Here is a 22431-nt window from a genome sequence, read left to right on the forward strand (position 1 = left end):
CCAGTGGACTAACTCTTGACTGTTAGAGCACAGCAAGTGACTTGACAAGCCTGTGACTTAGAGTGGACAGGCAGTTGGTTTGAAGAATTAGTGGAAAACCTACAGGCCCACACAATCTAGAAAAACTAAGAAAGCTTTAATGGTGGTTGTTCAGTACATGGACAGAGATGATTGCTAAGATAGTTGGTACTGGCAACTAATTGTCTGGAGGTAAAGAAGAAAGACCACAAAGTACTAGAGAGGTTAAACTTACTCTTCCATGTCTACCTGATTTTAGAAAGGAAGACCTAATTAGTATAATGAAGTAAACAAATCAAACAAAGCAAAACCAAGGTAAAAAACTTTTTATCTTATTACCTTTATTTTATCTTTTCTGTATTTCCTGTTTTCTTCCTCCAGCTATAAATATTAAGTGATCAACTGAGCAATACTAAAAGTAAAGCCAAGCTGAACCAATTAAAGATCCTTAAAATTCACAGGCTAATATAAACTTTGAAATCCATAGAATAAGATGAAATGAATAAAAAGATTTAAAATTGGGTGAATATTAACTTCCTCTATGAAATGGAATCATGTTTTAGGCTGTATCACGTCTTCACAGTAAAAGTAATTGTGTCATAGAAGAGTTCAGTGTTTTTCCAAATTTTTACAGTACCCAGAGTATTCTCTTTATTCATATTTAACAATTTTAAATACCAACTGTGTCCATTGACTCTTCTAAATGTAATACGTTGTTATTTTCCTGTCCTTGTAGCTTATTGTTCCAGTGACTACTCTTACAGTTTATACAGAAACTGTTACTTTTATTCTTAACATGTGGTACCCCTTCCAAATGCCTTGCATACTGCAAGACCCAAATGTCATTTATTTGATGATTATAGGTATATTTCAAGAACTTTGCTTGACAAAAGAAAAGTATGGATGTTGTGAGATAAGTCCACCGCATACAGGTTACCAACTTTTCTGAGTCCAATGAGACACAATACCAATGTGCATAGGTTACACAAAGTGAGTTTATTACTTAACAGACAGCAAGGTACCACAGAAGTCCAGGTAAAATTAATTGTGATTCAATCCCACAAAGCTCAGCAGAGTGTCTAAGATAGTTGGAGTCTCCTTTGTGTATGCCCAACTTGTACCAAAGCAGAGGAACCCTGGAGAGTAGTGGGGTCCTGAGTTTTATATCCCAGAGAGACAGACTTACGGGGCAAAAACCTTAAAGGACATCCTTATTCTGAGGGGAGAAGCGGGGACTGAAACAGAATTTGGCTGTTCCAGTCAACTCCCCTTTATCTCAAGTTATTGTATTCCTAGCACATTCCACAGTCATTCCTGAGAACTACAAGTGAGAAGGGGTGGTGAACTGCATTTCTTCACTCAGAGAGTTTTCCTGTAATGGAGAATGGAAGCTATATATGACCCCCCACCTCATCCCCTGCCACCTACCTCCTACTTTTTAAAAGAATTGAGAGGTAATTAATACAGGAGATAACCATTTTGGTTAAAATAGATTTTTAGTAGAACTAACATAAGCATTTTCTATGTTACTGTCTCACGAGTGACAAAGAACCATTTTAGTGTTTCTCTTTCTCTTTATAAGTAGTGTTTATTTGCTTTGGGAAACAAACAAACAAACAAACTAGTCTTTAAAGTCCAAACCCTTTTCTATAAATATGATTTAAATCTATGTGTATGTTTTTTAGTCAAAATTTTCTTCTTTCCCAAGCATAATGCAACAAGAAAAACAACAAAAAGACTGATGAATCATACCTAATAATAAAGTATTTCCCTTTCTTTTCTTTTGGGTCTTAGGATTGAAACCAGGAACACTTTACCAAAAAGCTACATCCTCAATCCTTTTTTATTTTTTATTTTTATTTTGAAGCAGTGTCTGGCTAAGATGTTGGGGTCTTACTAAGTTGCTGTGGCTGACCTCAAACTGGTGATCTTCTTGCCTCAGCCTTCAGAGTGACTGGAATTACAGGCGTGTACCACTGCACACGGCTAATATCTTTCTTCTTTGAAAATAACTTTATTTATTTTCAAACCTGTAAGTTCTGAGACAGTGGACTTCCAGGCAACAGCAGGCATCTGGTGATCCACTGCCGGTGTGTGGTCAGTCTGCCGGCTACTGGCGGACTATCCACAGGTGGTGGGTGATGGGTCAGTGAAATGCAGGTGATGGGCAGGCAAGAGGCAGGCAAATGGCAAATGATAGGCACCAGTCAGTGAGCAATCTATATTCAGAAAGTAGTTGATGTGCTGGCAGACTGCAGGTGCGCACAGTGAACAAATCGGGTAAACAGCAGGGGATCGATAAGCAGCAAAGACTGTCTCACAGTGAAACAGATATACTCTGCTTGAAACCCGAGTTACAGAGTGACAGGAATGCAGCCTCCCTCTAGTCCGCCATCTTGGATCTCCCAGTTTCTTCTTTATGTTGCTGTACCTCCCACATATGGGTTGAGATGTCCAACATCTGATTCTCTGACTCTCACTCAGCCTGTTGTCATCCAGGTTCACCTATTTTCATGCCCATGACAAAAGTTGATTCTTTATGACCATGTAAAATTCCATTGTGCATATACACCACATTTTCTTTATCCTTTCATCTGCTGATGGGCACCTGGGCTAGTTCAATACCTGGATATTGTGAACTGTGAACTGTGGTGTGACGGGGTTCCTGCAGAAGGTGGATTTCACATGGGCACTCAGGGTGCTGTCTGTACTTCAGTGCTGAGTCTCAGGGTTTTCAGCAGGACAGGTGAATCCTCCGGAGGCTGCCAACCAAGTTTCACGGGAGCTGTGTCATGCAGTTGTGTGATATTTGAGACTGTTGCACAGTCACAGTGGTTCTTGGATTTCTGTGTTTCTGTGTGAAGCAGCTCGCACTGACTTTGCTGCCCTCCTGCTCCCTGAGCTGTTGTGATTTCTCATCCACATGGCACTCCTGGTGCCGTGACTACACCCTGGTTACTGTTGCTTGAGGCAGGTTTTGCACTCATGAGGTGCTAACCAAACTGCTATTGTCTTTTTCAACATTGTGTGTTATCTGGGGTCATTTCCATGTCCTGTGATGTTTTCAATTTTTTTGGTGGTCCTGGGGATGGAATCAAGAGGCACTCGACCACTGAGCCATATCCTCAGTTCTATTTTGTATTTTCTTTAGAGACAGGTGTCACTAGATTGCTTAGAGCCTCGCTTTTGCTGAGACTGACTTTGAACTTGCAATCCTCCTGCCTCAGCCTCTGGAACTGCTTGGATTACTGTCTTGCCCCTCCATGCCTGACTGATGTTTTCAATTTCTACAAAGAAATCATCACCTACAATTCTGATTGGCAATAAATAGAATGTGTAGATTCTTTTGGGAGTATCACTACCTCAATAACATTAAACTTTTCGTTCATGAGAAAAAAAAAAAAGAAAAGAAAATAACTTTATGTATATGATTGAATAAGCAATGGTTTATCTAGATCTCATTTTCCTTTTTTGTTAAAAATAAAACTAATAATTATCATGACTGTTTTAATGATATTCATAGAGTACTAGGCAATAAAATTAGACAAGAGAAAATATGTTAAAAATATTGGATAAGAAAAAAATATCATTTTCATATTTATAAATTTACCTAGGATAGCCTGGGTATTTTACCACAAAACTGTGAGAAGCATTTAGATAACATAATAAGATCGCTCATTATAATATCAATATGAAAAGTTCATGGCTTTTCTGTAAAATAAGATGGAAGAAGGGATTCCATTTACAATAGTTACATAAGAGATGAATATACTATAGAATAAATTGTGTACCCCCAAATTCATCTGATGATGTTCTAAACCATCCTGTGATTTATTTTTTTTTTTGGAGGAAGGAGGAAATCAAAGTTAAATATGACCATGAAATTGACCCTAATCTCATAGGATTGCTGTTTTTAATACAGTGATAACAGAGCATTCTCTCTCTTTCTTTCAAAATATGTTCTTCTGTGGGCTAGAAGCGTATCTTAGTGGGAAAGTGCTTGCCTAGCATGAATGAGGCCCTGAGTTCAGTCCCCAGCACTGCAAAATAAAAAACAAAACAAACAAACTAAAATATTACTGTACTTTCACCTTTTACCCAAAGAAAGCACTTTATGGTTTCTCTTTTGCATACATGAATTTCCAGCATCACTAATCTTGCACTTTGGGGTTGCTACTCAGTAAAATAAGGATCCTTAAACACAAGTGCTGTGATACCACAACAGTTGATCTGATGACTGAGATAACTAAATGGTTAATGGGTGAGTAGCATACACAGTGTGGTTACCCTGGACAAAGAGAAAATTCATATCACAGGAGGAAAGGAGTAGAAGGTTGGACATTGATTTCATGCTACTTAGAATGACATGCAGCTTAAATAGATGCAGCTAGAGAATACCATGCTAAGTGAAATAAGCCAAACCCCCAAAACCAAAGGCTGAATGTTTTCTCTGATATATGGATGTTAATTCACAATAAGGGAGGGAGGATAAGGAAGAATAGTTACTTTATATTAGGTAGAGGGGAGTGAAGTGAAGGGAAGTGACCTGTGGATAGGAAGGATAGGAAGGATAGTAAGGTGAAACAGACATTATCACCTCATGTACATGTATGACTGCATGACCAATGTGACCCTGCAATATATATATAATCAGAAAAATGAGAGATTATACTCCATTTATGTATGATCTATCAAAATGTATAAATGCATTCTACTGTCATGTACAACAAATTAGAACAAATAAAAGAAATTAATTAAAAAAATAAAAATAAAACTAGTTCTATTCCTGGAATTTTTCATTTAGTATTTTCAGACCATGTTAGATTATGAGTAATGGAAATCTCAGAAAGTAAAACCATGGATGAGGTGGGACTATTGTGTAAGAAAGTTCTAGGCAGTGAGAATATCAAGAAAGGAGTAGGCAAGAAGAATTAAAATGCCCCATAAATAAAACGTTTTGGCCCTAGATAAAAAATAGATGAACAAATATATATGGAGATTAAATGTGTGAAAAAGATGGCATTGACATTATTTAGAAGAAAGATGGAAAATAAGTTAATTTATTTATATTCTTAGAGAGGGACAGACTTTTTGAGCAGGTCACAAAAGTCAAAGTCACAAAGTGAATAATTGATAAATTTGAGAATTTGAAAACCAAGAGAAGGGGACGCTATAGTGCAGTTGTGGAGTGCCTTGCCTAAAGAGCATGAGGCTCTGGGTTTGATCCCTAGAAGAACAACAACAACAAAGAACGAATGAAAGGAAAAAAAAAATGTAAGTAGTCTCTTTGTAATTTTTAAAGACTTTTATAAATTGATAAGAAAAGATAAGAAAATGATATAATATACTGGTAATTCAGAGAATAACTATATTTAACCAATAAATAGAGAAAAATTACTTAATTTTTGTCATGATTAAATAAATTAAAATATCAAAACAATAATAGTATAATTCTTGCTAAGCAAAATTAGCAAATCTTGATAATTTTGATTATATTCAATAGTGGTGAGGGTAGAAAGTGGAGAAATCTCAAAATTATTGATAGTAGTATAAACTGCTAAACTCTGGAGTATAAATAAACCAAGATTGAAAGTCCACACATTATTTAGTCTTTTCAGTTGGTCTATTGCTAAGAATTTACTATATAGAAGGACTAGGGCAACAATCTCATGATGCATCTAGAAAGACCTTCACTGAACCATGGACTGACATGAGAAAAATAAATAAATTGATCATTATCCAATGAAAATATGAAACAAAACATCACTTTGTACATCATCAATACATACAAATTGTATGTGTCCATTGAAAAATTTGAAAAAAATTAAGATATCTAAATTATGTAATAAACCTCTTTATACTAACTAAAGAACATTTAAAAAATCCATTTGGAAGTTTAAAAATAAACTTTTGACTTTTGTATCTGCTTAGAAAGTGGAAAGCTTTACTTTTATCCTATCAATGAAAAACTGGGATAATCTACAAAATCCTAATGTATTTTTTTTAACAAATGAAAATTTTTAATTCATAAAATAGAAACATACATGAAATATAACTTTTATCCCAATGTGTTTTTAAGTTGTGAAAGAGGAAGTGTTCAAAGACAAAGTCAACTGAATTCTAAAGGGTAATAAGGCTCTCTCCACTGAATGACTTGACATGCACACTCTCACCTTTTGCCAAGCATTGTAGGAAGAGGCAGCAGTGGTAAATGTAGGTAACAAGGAGACATGAAAAATTAACAAATTCTTAAAACCTGTATTTGAGTTAATGTGACAATTTGTTATATCTTGGAGCAGAGTCTGTACTCACCCATTCTTTTTTATGATCCTCTTCATGAAAAGGATTAAGGACAATCCAGGAAAAATAATACAGCTGGTGCAGAAGAAGTAAGAGAATTGATGGTATTGGGGGACACTTAAATGCTTGCATGTGACACTTTTTGCCTATATGAAACAAGTTGCCTGTCACTGGAGTGGGGCAAAAAACTCAATTTATCATTGTTCCTAGTGCAGGTCAGCTGCTGCTGAAGTAAAAGTAGAAGAAAAGAATCAATCTGCTGTTGAGGGTGGAATAGAAATCTCTTCTGAAACCAGCTCCAGTCACCTACCAAGGTAGGATTATAAACATTGCCCCTCTATCTAATGCCTGTTCCTCTCTGATAAGAGGCAGATCTGGGGTCTTCTGTTACTGGGGGAGGATCAAAAAAGATATTCATGTCTCACAAATTCCCCACTTGGATGTCACATTTGAGGCAGGGATAGGTCCATGTTCATGAATCAGAATATTCAATAATGTTAAATGTTCATTGTTCCCAGGTTGATCTACAGATTTCACACACACATACACACACACACACACTCTCTCTCTCTCTCTCTCTCTCTCACAAACATTTTATTTTTATGGAAACTGACAATTTAACTTTAGAATTTATGAATATACCAGGGATAATTTTGAAAAGTAAGAACATAAGAGGATTCATTCAACTGTTCTAAGACTTACTATAAAGTGTCAGCAATAAAGGTTATAAAAATTCACAAATATATGTATATATACATATGTGTGTGTGTGTGGTGTGTGTATCCAGTTAATTTTTATAATGAAGATAGCAGGATTAATCAGTGGGGAAAGATAGTCTTTCAAAGATAGTCTTTCCAAAGTACAGTACTATAAAAATTGTATGTTCTTTTCCAAACCAAACCAAACCAAACCAAATCAAACCAAACAAACCGTAGACCTTCCTTCATGTTATATAAAAATTAACTAAAAATTATTTGTATATTTAAATATAAGACATATAAAATTTCTAGAAGAAAAAATATAAATTTTTTGTGACTTAGCACTAGGTAAAGATTTCTTATACAAGATACAAAGACATAAACCATAAAAGAAAATTATTGATTTTAGAGTTTATCCAAATAAAATAATTTATGTTTCTTGAAGACCACAATTAAGGAAACATAAGACATGTGGCAGGAATAAAGAATTTATTTCTAAGACATATATCATCAAGAACTGGCATTTCTAATAGAACCATTACAACTTAATATAGATGATAAAAAATTAAGAGATGTACTTAAAAATGGCCAAAACATTGAACAGATAGTTTTATAAAGAATACAGACAAAGTGGAATGAAGGGAATGGAGAAGGGATGGGGATAGGAAAGACAGCAGAATTAATTAAATATAACTTTTCTAGGCTCCTACATGAATACCTGACCAGTGTAGCTCACATTGTGTTCAGCCACAAGAATGGGATCAAACTTGTAGTAGGTTGCACCCAATGTATATATAATATGTCAAAATACACCCTACTGTCTTGTATATCTAAAAGCAACACATAAAAATAAGTAAATAAAATGAGAGAATATAGCAATGGGAAAAAAAAAAACTACAGAAAATGTTTAACATCATTCATCATTGAGAAAATAAAATTAAAACCCCAATAAAATGATACTCACTCTGATTAGAAGGGCTAAAAACGTTAAAAAGATATGGCTAGAGTGGGTGAGAATGTGCAGCAGAAGGATCTCCCATACGTGGCTGATGAGAATGCCAATAGTTTAGAAAGCAAATAGTTTATTAAGCAGTTAAACTGTGGTGCATTCATTCAATAGAAGTATACTCAACAACAACAACAGGAATAAAATGCATGCAGCATCATAATCAAATCTCAAATGCATTTTGCTAAATGAAGAATTGTGTGAGGACATAACACTCTTTCCTCTGGAGAATGAGGCAAAAAGAAGCATTCTCAGAAGCACAGAGCAGCCCTCCTCAGACAGTTCCTCCTGGAACCCTGATCTTGTACTACTGTGAGAATTGTGAGAAATAGATTTCTGTCCTTTATAAATTAAATAAAAAATAAGACCATACATAAAAGGCATATGCTCTTTAAATCTACTTAAGTGTCTTTCTGGAAAAGGCAATATTTGTAGAGAAAAGAAAATATCAGTGGTTTCCAGGAGGAAAGAAACTAAAACAGAGGCATGAGGAGAATTTAAGTGTTAGAATTCTACATTCTCTACTTGATTGTTGTTGTGATTACACAATTATATATATCTTTCAGAACTCACTGACTCATATACTTAAGAAGAATGAGTTTTGTTGCTTGCAATTGTATTTTAATAAACTTGCCTATAAATGAATCTAAAATCTTATGAAAGAGGGCTTAAAGAATTAGTTCAGAGAAGTACATTATAGTCGCGCAGAATGTGGAATTATATGCAATCATCAAAAGAGAATAAGGTAATGTGTGCATACAGTTAAAACAAGTTATATTAAGTTTAAAAAAATAGAGAAGATTGCACACCAAGACAGATTCATGATGAAAGAAAATATCCAAACAAACCTACAAACCAGTAAGAAACTTTAATCAGCAATCAGAAGCCTGTCAAAAAAGAAAATATCAAGACCATATGAGTACACTGCTGAATTCTACCAATATTTAATGGAGAATTAATACCAGCTCCCCTCAAAACTCTTAAAGTGGAGAGGAGAGAACAGTTCCAAACTCTTCTATGAAACCACCATTACTCTGAAACAAAGCAAAAATATTACATTCAAAGAAATGACACACTAATATCCCTTATGGATAATGTTGCAAACAATATTCCTCAGAAAAGTGCTACCAGTTCCTCAGAAACATACTAGCAAAGAAGATTCAACAGCACATTAAAAGGATTTCACACCATCATCAACTGTGATTTATTCCTGGAATGCAAGATGGTTCAACATATGAAAATCAGTCAACCTCATACACTACATCAAGAGGATGAAGGCAGAAACAAATGAGTAAGCAATCCAAAAACACATGATCATCTTGATTGATGCAGAAAAGGATTTGACAAAATTCATACAGTTTCATGATACAAATACTCAAAAAATTAGGTACTAAAAGTAGAATTACCACAAGATCCAGCAATTCTAATCCTGGGAATACAACCAAAAGAATCAAAAGCAGGATCTTGAAGAATTTCTTGTACTCTCATGTTTAGAGAGTTAGCAAAAACCAAGGAGTGGAAACAATCCAAGTGTCTATTGAGTGATGAATGAAGAAAATATGGTATATACATATAGTGGAAGATTATTCAGCTTTAAAAAGACAGGAGATTCTGACATGCTACATGAATGTCACTATTCTAAGTGCAATAAACCATTTGCAAAAGACATATGTTATAAAAGTCCACTTATATGAAGTACCTAGGTAGTTGAATTCATAGAAAGTAAAATACTGGTTGCTTGAAACTATGGGAAACAGGGGAATGAGATATTGTTTAAAGAGTGTGGAGTGTCTGATTTTGCAAGATAAAAAACATACAGTAATGTGGATGTACTTAATAATTGGAACTCCACAATGAAAATGGTTAGGATATATTATATTATGTGTACTTTTATAAAACTAAAAATGTTTAAGAATAAAAAAGCAAGGTACATGTTATGATTTAAATATTAGGTGTCCCCCAAAAGCCCATGTGTTAGACAATGCAAGAAAGTTTAGAGGTGAAATTATTGGGTTATAAGACTTTTAACCTAATCAGTACATTAATCTTTTGATAGGGATTCACTGGGTGGCAGCTAAGTAAGTAGGCAGGTAAAGTGTGGCTGCAGGAGGTGGGTCATTGGAGCATACCTTTGGGGTATACATTTTGTCCTTTGTGAGAGCAGTCCTCTTTCCTTCCTGATTGCCATGTCCTAAGATGCTTTCCTCTGCCACACCCATCTGTCATATGTTCTGCATCATTTCGGGGCCAGAGCAATGGAGCAGGCCATTTATGGACTGAGACCTCTAAAACCATGAACGCCAAATAAACTTTTCCTTCTCTCGAATTGTTCTTGTCAAGTCTTTTTGTCTCAGCAATGAGAAAGTTGACTAAAACAATACAGAATAACATTTATTGTATAACACTATTTATGCCATCAAAAATCATAACAAAACATTGAGTTAGGGCAGAAAAATTGAGAATAAGGAAGAAACAGGAGAACTAATTTCATGTAATTTTTGTAATTTAATTTTACATTTTGACATATTTTGTATTTTGGTTCATGAATATGTATTTACTTTTCTCTATATTGTCTTTAGGAAAAATAATTAGGCAGGTTGATATGGCTAAGTAGATAATTTTATAGATAGATCAATAGATATGTGATGGGATTGGACAACAATGGTATTTCATCAATTCTGAATCACAAAATGGCAATCTCATAAACTTCAACATGATAGAAAAATTAGAAAAAGAATTATCTAATATTTAAATTCCTTTCTAGTTTTGCTTGCTTGGATCCAAAGAAAACATAGATCCAATAAATAAATCTCAACTTAGTGTTAAAAAGGTAGAAGTCTATTAAGCTTTTGACATCATAACCTAAATTGCTTCATTTGAATTTCTGCTTGCAAAGTATTGCTTTTTGTTTGGGGGATTGTGTGTGTGTGTGTGTGTGTGTGTGTGTGTTGTGAGGCATTTTAATTCACTGAATACTAAGATTATAAATTAGGCCCTATTACATAATTTATAAATAGTACATTTATGAAGACAAACAATACAGACATTTGTAGCTTCTTAAAAAATATTTCTAGACAATTTTTTCTTTGTTAGTTGATTTCAATACAGTGTTTTCCATATGATAATGTATTATGAGAGAATTTTTGCATGAAAAGGGCATTGCCCTTTTTGAATCCAAATCAGTGTGAAAGCTTCAGAGCAGAAAAAAAAAGCATGATAGTGAATGGAAAGATGGTTATACGATTTGTTTCAAATTTTTTTTTCTCCTATGATGGAGCATATGTTCCTTAGGCAGATAATGTATAGTAATAGTTGAAGCATATAATAAATACTCTTCCTTACTAATGTATTACATTTTATTAGCTAGATCAATATTGCTGTAATTTCCTCCCATTAGCATCTCATTGCTGTAAAGTACATAAAAATATTTACATTAACACTGATCAAAATTGCAATAGCGTATATTAAAATATGAATGACATATAATCAGAATTTTCTGTTTCTACTGCCTCCAGTTATTTGTGACCCCAGATATGAAGTTCAAGTTTATACTTAATAGCACAATTATGTAAATCTGTAATTCTAACACTGAATTACAGCTGGTAATGATCAATAATTATATTTATGTATGATGTGAAGTTAATACTGCCACCATAGATTAATGTAAACAACAAAATTATTTCTGCAGTTGAGAGCTAACAAATCATCATAAACAAAGAAAACTGAAACAATCTCTTCAGAGCCTAATTCCTCCAGCAGAGTAAACAGATTTTTTATTCCCAATGAATGTTGAAGTCACGATTAAGAGAACATGACTCTACCAAAAACATCATGATGGCTGTTTCATTACACTTTTTATTTCTTACTTCAGTCTCTCAGAAAAGGAAAAATATCCTGAAGAATCTGATAAGGCTGTGCTGTGAAGAGCACTGGCAGAGGTGAAAGATAGAGAAAAGTAGAAATTCCAGAAAAATGCGACCAGTTACTTTAAAAAAACAATTCGATGAATATATACACTTTGAGGCATATAGTAGATTTCAAGGTTTTTCCATGAAAATAAACATTCTTTGCAAATACAACAGTCTCTTGTGTAGAGCTGTGGTGTCAAATCCGACCATTTCTTTAATTAGACCTATAGATGAAAGAAATGCAGCAGGAAGTATTTCATGAGAGACTTTAAAATTTTCAGTAGTCAGAAATTTCTGAGCCAGGGAGAAGATGAAGAAATAAGACCTGAAAATATATTAGTGATTTTTGTATCATTTCGTTCTGTTCAAATAGTACATACTTGATAAACATACATGGATATGGATGAGTCATACTGCCCCACAATGAAAAGAAATGAAAAATAATGAATTCAATATTCAGTCCTACTTTCTAGGACTAAAATTAATGTCATATTCCTATTCCACACTAAGATTATAAGAAGAGGAACGGATCTAGGAGGACAGGAATTTCACTTCCAATTTGTTACTTTATGATTCACTTATTTTGAGATTACAGACATATAGTGCATCCCATGGGCCAGGTACTGTTCTAGGCACTTCACATATAACCTATTATTTCTCACAATCACTCAGTGATATAGGTAGCATCATCGTCTCCATTTTACAGGTGAGAATACTAAAGCACAGACAGGTCCAATCTTACATTAGTAATAAACGGAGGAGGTAGGATTTAAACTAGTTTTGCCTAAAGTAATTCTTTGTTGTTTCACATCATACTACATAAGCTACAGAGTAAATGTTATATAGTAGAACTCTGGTGAAATGCAATTTTTGACTTCCTAATTTAGGTTACATTATAGATTAAGCCTTATTTTCCTATATTTTAGGATTTTTATCTCTATAGCTATTGACAGTTGGAGATCACATTATTCTTTTGTTCTGAGAGCTGTTCTCTGTATCTGAGGATGTTTGCATCATCCCTGGCTCTACCCACTAGATGTCAGTAGCACCTCCCCATCTGGCTGTAGCAATCAAAATGTCTCCTGGGGAGCAAAATCACCCCTAGTTAAGAACCACTGGATATTAGCCTCACAACTGTATATAGTAAAATTGATTTTCAATCAATATTTTTCAATAATATTCAATACTCTATTCTCAATCTTCCTAGGAAGCATCTCATATTAAGGATGCATGTGGGAAATGAATTTAGTTCATAAGAATAGACATTTCTGTGTTACAACTTCTCATGATCTTGTTGTAAGTGGTGGATGCCTTGTCTTTTATGGATTCTTACATGTAACATAGCATATTTTTCACCTGTGATTATATTGACAATATAGGTAGACATTAGGGAAGAGATCATTTCTATTCCTACTAACCCATTAACATAACTACTTCATAGATTCAAAGACTGACTTCTTCTGAGATATAAATTAAAACCTTCTTCAATGAATGTATTTCTCTTTTTATTTTAGACAAAGTTCTTGATTCTTTTCAAGATCACCTTAAGAGCACAATTTCATTCACTCTACTATTAAATCCGCTTTCCTTGAGTTGACTAAAGGAATTGCTGGCTGATAGCTGTATTCTCTCTAAACAATCTAGCCTTCATCTTAGTGAAGGAAAAAACAATAATTCTGAGCCATCTTGCCGAAGTTCCTTGTGACTTGATGTTCCTTCACTATTATGGTTTGGATGGGAGGTGTCCCCCAAATGCTCATGTGTAAGACAATGCCAGAAGGTTTAGGCAAGAATTGACTGGGTTATGAGGGCCTTAACCCAATCAGTGAGTTAATCCCCTGATGAGATTAACTGAATAGTAACTGAAGGTGATTAGGGTGTGGCTGGAGGAGGTGGGTCATTGGGAGCGTGCCTTTGGAGTATATATTTTGTATCTGGAGAGGGGAGTCTCTCTCTCTCTCTCTCTCTCTCTCTCTCTCTCTCTCTCTCTCTCTGCGCTCTGATCATCATGTGAGCTGCTTCCCACCACCACACCCTCTGCCATGATATTCTGCCTCACCTCAAGCCCTGAGGAATGTAGCCTGACATGTATAGACAGAGACCTCTGAATCCATGAGCCCCCAAATAGACTTTTCTTCCTCTACAATTGTTCTGGTGGAATCTTTTAATCACAGCAGCAAAAAAGCTGACTAAAACACACTGTACGTTTCACTCACTGACCTAAACTTATAGATTAACATGTTTTACCTGGTCCTTTGGGAATTTTCAAGCTGTTTAACAAGGGTAATCTTATTTATTCTAGATATTCAGTACAAAAGTGGTTTATAGCTCATGTATTTATGTGAAGTCCATCCATTCAACAAACATCCATATTGAATTCATATGTGTCAATCACTGACCTAATAGAATCACAAAAATTACCACACTTAACTCACATAGTCCCTATGAGGTAAGTACAACTATTTTATTAATCAACGAACTTCAGAAACAAGTTGAGATATAGAAACTTAATCTACTTGTATGAAGTCACATGACTATAAGTATTCCAGAATTTGGATACATACAGTGTGTTTCCAGAGGGGGCCTTTCTGTAGCCCTACTGCTGCTCCAGTGTTTTGAGTCATTATTTAAAGAGTCTACTTCTTTTCTAACTTGAAAATACTTCTACATTTCTGTAAAAAGGAGTTCTCGTTATTGATATTTTATTCATGTACTGAATCCTATTAGCGGGACGCTGGAATTTTTTGAGACAAAGTTCTAGTTGAGGATTTGGAAAGTGGAGTCCATGAACCAACACCCTGCTTGCGGAATTGTGTGTGCCTGTGCCTGTGTGTGTGTGTGTGTGTGTATGTGTGTGTGTGTGAGAGAGATTTTGACCAAAGGTTTTATTATTGTATTAGTTGGCAAAGTTGAAAAGATTAAGACATTTTCTTCCAAAAATAAAAATATAGATTTCTGGTTTCTTTTGAAATTGTTGGAAGATAAGAAAATAACAGTTTTAGTTTTCTTATATGGCAACAATGTGTCACAGCTCAACAGCCTACTTGTTATGTGGGATATGCAGGCCCAGCCCTGTGTTATCTAACAATAGAGTCTGTGAGAATCTGATCTTGTTGGGAACTTGTGTCTGAAACACACAGCCTAGTCTCTGGAATTCTTGAAAGCAGCAAGAGAGAACTTAATTCTCAGAGGACAAAGAATTCCAGGAAGGGACCAATTCTTAAAACTTGAGAAAAAGGTTAGAATTTCTAGGCTTAGAAAAATGTTCAGAGACCAACGATTATATCTGTTTTACACATAAAAATCAGTAAGTCTGACTTCATGTAAAATTGCTATGACATTATATCAGGGTAGGCACCATATCCTTCCCTTCATGAGAAATAGAAATTAATGTAGCAACTAGGGCAGAGTTGATTGTTAAATTGATCCAGATATGTGGAAGAGACGTTTGCAGAAGGCTCTAATCCTGTCTTTCCATTACTGAATGTGTAAAATGTAGACTACTTTGATTAAAAAAAAAAAAAAATCATTGTATTTCTGAACTTTAAAGATTGTTACCTGGCCTTCATTTTGGCCAAATAATTATATAAACTGTAAATTTTTCTACATGATTCTCTATACAGCATATTCTCTGTTCCACACAAAACATCCCTGAACTCCATGAATGGAGGAAGTATTTAAGGATTTACTGAATGGGAGGGAGGAGACTATTAAAAATTTCTTCAACTTCATTTAGCTAGACACTGGAATTTCACAAAAGCCCAATGGTGGCTAGTTTAATATGGAATGGACAATTAGTTGGGGAAATAGCAATGAGACTTTGTACATAATCTGTAAGTAGTCGTGTGGCAAGACTGCAGCTAATCACATGCTTTAAACTTAAATCTAGGGTACTTGATTTTAAATAAAAATCAAAAGAAAGAACCCATGAGTAAATGATAGATTCTTCAATGTCTCACTTAGCTTAATATATTTCTTCTTATAGAAAAGCAGAAATACTCTAAAACCTCTAGTATCAAAATTGCATGAGTCACTTCATAAATGCCATTTTTAGGGAAACGTTTTCGCAGAAATCCTAGCACATTATAAAAGCACTTATTGTAATTACATGAATGTACTCAGTGGTATTCAACCACACAAATAGTTTCTACTATGGTATCTTGATTGACAATATCTATGAAAGTGAGACTAGATATTGAGCAATGGCTGATATTGGGCCTATTTTGCAAACAGAATATTGGTACATGAAATAGAAATTGAAATGTGTTAGGAGGATAAAATCAAACCCTTATAATAAAAGGAAAGTTTTAAACATCGAAAGAGGAGCTACTTGAGGTCTTCTAGTTAATGATTTCACTGATACTAAAATGATATTTACTTAATGTACCTGTATAATTCTTAAATTATCTATGATTTATTATCTATTTAATAAATTTTCTACAGTTCAACTCAAGTTTTAAATTTTTTCCTTATCAATCATCTACCTATGGACATTTTCAAATATGTAATTAATGGAATTAAAGAGGAACCTTATGAAGTGAGTCTGACTACCATCTGGAGATTTTTGTTTTGGTGCCTGGGCAGACCAGGTCTGTGTCATTCCAGGTAAGGAGGTAAATAATAAATAATATTTATGCGCACAGTCCCAAGGTTTGGATGGTGTAATTGTTTAGATACTAGGTGTCCCCCAAAAGCTCATGTGTAATACAATGCAACAAAGAGTTGAAATGATTGGGTTATGAGAGCCTCAGTCAGTGCATTAATCCCCTGATAGGGATTAATTTGGTAACAGTGGGCAGGTAGGATAGGCTGGAGGAGTTGGGACCCTGGGGGCATGCATTGGGGTTCCTATTTTGTCCTTATTGAGCAGATCTTTCAGTTTCCTGATCATGTCCTGGCCACTTTCTTCCACCACATTCTTCTGCCATGATGTTCTGCTTTACTTCAAACCCCAATGATTGGAGCTGGCCTTCTATGAAGTAAGACTATTGAAACTATGAGCCCCCATATAAATTTTTCCTTTTCTAAAGTTGCTTTTGTTGGGTCTATTAGTCACGGCAGTGAAAAAAACTGGCTAAAACAGATGGGATTGGTTGAGTACCAATGCAGCAACTAGGTACTTTTACTATGAATATAGAGCATAAAGATGATGATAAAAGTACTTCTCAAGTTGTGTTTGACAGTATATATTTGAAAGAAGTCAGAAATAAGTTAATGGTCCAAACACAGATCAACAGTCTATTGGGAAAGAAGAAAATTAGGCACTGCATCAATTGTCTTTTGCTGCCTAACAAATCAACCGAAATTTAATGACTTAAAAGACCAACTGTACTCATATTATCTATGGTGACTTGAGGGCAGTTCCTTTGTTGATTTTGTCTCTTGATTTGTGGTGTGATTGCAGTCTACTGGAGAATCTTCTTGGCTACAGTACCCAAGATAGTCTCATTCATATCTGGCATATGGTACAGGCTATTGGATGGGAGCCTCCTTTCTCCATGTGACTGCTCTTCTTCCAGGAATCTACATGGACATCTCATATGGTAGTCTCAAGGAAATATCTTCAGAGGGTAAAGGCAGAAGCTGGAAGGTGCTTTGAGACCCAGGGTCCTGAACTTGCAGAAATTCTCTTACCATATATTAATCAAAGCAATTCACAAGACTTGTTTGGCTGCAGTATGTGGAAAAACTAATGCTTTCATGGTAGGAGTTGCAAAGAATCTATTTCTATATGTAATAGACAAAAAATTTTAAGTCAATAGTGGGCATGAAAATAGTGGGACCTGTGAAAATATTTACTAGAACTAAAAAATGGGGAAGCCTACAGTAATTTCTAAGGAAAAATTTGAGTGCCTGTGGTAAAGGTTTGAAGTGTAATTCCGATGCTGACTTGTGTAGTTCTATAGTGTTTTGAATATATTTAAAGGTATCAGAGGCAGTGAACATCTATTATTATGTGGCATAAATAGAAATTTTCCCATGGCAGCATTGTTTTATATGTGCATGGTTTTATATACATAAAAAACCATTACATATATGGTTTTATATATTTATATATGGATAAGTAAATATATATAATATATAAATATAATATATAATATATTTATATATGGATATACATATGGTTACATATGTATATTACTTATATGTAACCACATAAATATATATATACATATATATTTATATATATATATATGATTGGAACAGGTATTTCTGCATTTGTACAATGGATTGTTCAGTGTTTAGAATACAAAATAACCTTCCAATCAAACCAGGTTTTTTTTTCTTAATCGGTGTGAACCACAAGTATTTCCTATTTTTCTTTGTTAAATAAACTCAGAGACAGATTGTTTTCTCAGAAGCAGAAGACAATTATGCAGGACTCAGGGCACATTTTCTTGTGTAGGTGAGTTGTGCTTTAAGTTATGTAATTTCTATTTTCTTGTTGCTACTCTACTTAATGGAATAGAAAGCAGAGGACCCAAAGTTGTTCCAATATTTGTAGTGATTTCACTGATGACATCATAGTCTTAAGGACTGCTCATTTTAATAAAAAATACAAATACATAGCCACACAAATTGAAGAACGGCTGATTTGATGTTTTTAAGACTGGCTGCTTTTTGGGTTGTGCATAATTAGTTGGCAGAGAAGGATTGGTTTGCAACTCCACAAATTGCTTCAGGTGCCTAGTTTCTTTTGGCTCATTCCACTGTTACTCCTAGATTGTGTCCCTGGAATCCTATTCCAGGGACTAGTTGAACTTTGTCATTTTTATGCCCTAGGTAGCAGAAGGGAAGATGGAGAAAAGGTACTATTTCAACTATGTAATACTATATTTTAATCTTGGAACCCAATCTTGATCATGCATCCATACCTAACAAGGAAGGTGGGAACGGTAGTCTTTTACCTGAGAACACATCAGTTCATTAAAAATGAGGATTGTTTTGCAAAACAAAAAAAGGAGAATATTGATAGACTTTTATCAGTCTTCTACAGTACTTAGAATTAGTTGAATTAAATAGAAATCATGTAGAGTTTTCTGACATGTGCTTTGAAAATTATGAAAACTTACAAGGTGTTTGAAATCATCCAACTTCATATTATTTGGTGTTTCATGTTATTTAAAATGTAACTTGAATTTAGATCGTCAGGAGATTCTGTAACCTCTTAAAGTACAAATCTATTTATCGTCAATTTCTGTGCTGAAGGCAACAGCTGCATCTTACCAATGAACCCCCATCTGATAGAAACATGTGTCTGATTTCTATTTTAGTCTTGGCATAGTAACTGTGAAAGACTTTGGTTGGCACTTAGTTATATTGCTAATATGTCACCTACTATTATTGCTACTGAACCAGCTTTTCTGTCACATCCCTTATCATGTAGCATATCTATAATCCTTACGAATAAACTAGAATTATAGTCTTTTACAAAAAAGTTTGCCTTAATTCTATCCCTAAATATATAATTTGTGCATTTCACATTTTGTTTTCTATTTTCATTTAAATTCTGATACCATTATTCAAAAACTGTCAAACACTCTAGAAAGACTGAAAAGAAGAAAATCAACTAGAAAATTACACAGTTGGCAGCACTCTCCTGAAGAATGATAAAACTATATTGTTTATTACTTTAAAGCCAAGATATGATTATTTTATTTGCCTTTTTTTTTGCTTTAATAGACAAGTATCAATTTTTAGAATTCCTGCCTACCACAAAAAATGTGTTCTTTATCACCTTTATGCTTTTCCCTCCTTCTTCCCTCCCTCTCCTCCTTCTTTCCTCTTTTCCTTCCTTCCTTTCTTTTTGTGGTATTGGGGATCAAACCCAGGACCTTGCTGTGTTAGGCAAGTGTTCTACCATTGAACAACACTCCCAGCCCTCTTTGCCACCTTAAATTAAAGTATTGTCAATATCCCAAAGTCAGAATTTCACAAGGCTTAAATAAAATATTTAACCAAATGTCCTTGACAGGCAGTAGGATTTATTAGAACATTTCCCAAGATTACTTAGTAATATGAATATTGAATTCTTTGCTATGTTTTTTCAGTTTTATATTTCAGGTAGACAAGCCCCACAGTTTTAATTTTTCTTTTCTATCTGATTCTTAGATAACCACTCTTTCCCATCCATCCTATTGACCTGGGACTTAATTTTCAGTGGTGTGCAGTTTTTCTATAAAGTAAACTGCTAGTGAAGTATAAACCACATACTAAAAAATGATTTATTTTTAATGTACATTTTGATGAATTTGTGTACAGTGAACACACTGGTGTAAATCAGCATCAACTAGATCTAGAAATAGAACATTATTAGATCCCAGACACCACCATATGTACCTTTTTTCTAATTAGCATCTGTTTTTTTGAATTCTAACGCTAAAGATTAGTGTTGAGAATGTTTGGACATTGGATAAGTGCAGTTATGCAGAACATACAATATTGTGCCTGCCTGCTTTCTTTCATTTGAAATATGTTTTTAGATTCAGATATGTGTGTGTGTGTGTGTGTGTGCGCGTGCACGTGTGCACTTGTGTACGGTGATTCATTCTCATTGATGATTAATTTTTAGTTGCTTTGGTTTCCAGGAGTCTTACTATAATGTGCCTTGATATGACTTTCTTTGCAATTGTTCTGCATGTGATTCACAGTACTTCTTGAATATATGAGTCATGTCTTTAATAAGTTTTGGAAAATTTGCAGCCAATATCTCTTCATTTATTAATTCTCTTTCACTTTTCTCCCCTCTACTTTCTTCTCTGGAATCCTCATTTACATGAGTTAGATATTTTTTCCACTGGTACCACATTTTACTGCTTTTTTCTGTGTCCTTTTTTAACACCCCTCTATTTGTTCATCAATTTTGACATATTATCTTTACCTGAACATATTCTATTCTGTTGAAAAATCTGATGTGCCTTATATGCTGTTAATACCGTTTAATATGTTCTTAGTTTCAAATATATTTTTTCTTCTAGATTTTTCATTTGATTCTCCTTAAAGATTTTAATTCACTTTTAAATTTTTTATTTATCTTAATTTCTCTCATTTTTGTGAATATATTTATCATAGTTATTTCTGAGAGTCCATCTATTAATTTGAATAATTACATAATATTTGATCATTTTTTTATTTTGTTCATTTGCTTCTTGGTTTTTCAAGCATGTGTTTTTTTTTTTGTCTTTGGCATACTAAGTAATTTTTGATTAAATATTAGATAGTATGTATAAAAATTATGGGGCTATAGATGACATTATCTTCCTTTAGAAAGATCTGTCCTCTGTAAAGAAAAGAAGTAAAACCCGATGACCCTAAATCAAATACTATGCTGTTTTGCTTCTGCATTTCAACCGTGGTATAGTTTAGCCTATTCCTGGTTCATCCTTAGAGTTCTCAATGGGGTGGAAGGCGAGGTCAGGGCCCATTCTAATGGAAGATCTTATATTTCAATTTTTACTTTTTGAAGTTGGTGAAAATCCTAACTTTCAGAAATTTTATGCTTTAGGTTTAAAGCCTCCTACTCTGCCCCTTCCTAGCCCTTAGTCATTCCTCTGAGGTAAAACCCAGTCAGGGATGGTCAGCTTCTCTTCCATATCTTGCCAAAAGCCCTTTTAAGTTTTTTTTTTTTTTTTTTTTTTTCCCTTAGAGTATCACTCTGGGTGTCTTAAACCCCAATTCTCACGTTCAGATAATTTGTGTGTTCTGTTACTTTTTTCTCGGTTTACTCTGAGGGAGCATTAGACTGCCAGAAGCCACTCAATTCCAACTAGTATGATAAAATTTTTAACTCACTGATTTGTTCACTCTATTTTATATAATCTATTTTATGAAAACTTGGAAATTTACTCTTTTATTTTTATGGTCTGTATTTTTGGGGGTGGGGGGATGTACTGGGGATTGAACTCAGGGACACTCAACCACTGAGTCACATCCCCAGTCCTATTTTGTATTTTATATAGAGACAGGGTCTCACTGAGTTGCTTAGCACCTTGCTTTTGCTGAGACTGGCTTTGAATTCTCTGTCCTCCTGTCTCAGCCTCCTGAATCACTGGGGATTACAGATGTGCACCAGTGCACCTGTCTGTGGTCTGTTACTGATAAGCTTTGAATATCAAAGATCTGAATGTATACTTACAGAATATGTAGAAGTATGTAATTCCAAAAATTAAAAACATGTAGAAAAAGTAGATTACATTATAAAAATATGTAATGTAATACTGATAAAATACATTAAAATTATTTAAATTTATTCAATCTGGATGTTATATAAAATCCTTAAAATTAGCACTTGATTGTAATCTACATATTAGAATATGTATATTGAGACATGTGTATATCTATTTGTTTATGCACATATTGAGAAAATTTTTCCAAGATCTTAGAAATATTTCTCTAGTGGAACTGGGAGAGAAGAATGGACTGTATTTCAGTTGTTTTTATTTCCTGACCTCTAATGTTATTTTATGTTTTAAAAATTTATTTTAAAAACATATATATATAT

The sequence above is a fragment of the Sciurus vulgaris genome, assembly GCF_902686455.1.
Source record: "Sciurus vulgaris genome assembly, chromosome: 6".
Taxonomy (NCBI): domain Eukaryota; kingdom Metazoa; phylum Chordata; class Mammalia; order Rodentia; family Sciuridae; genus Sciurus; species Sciurus vulgaris.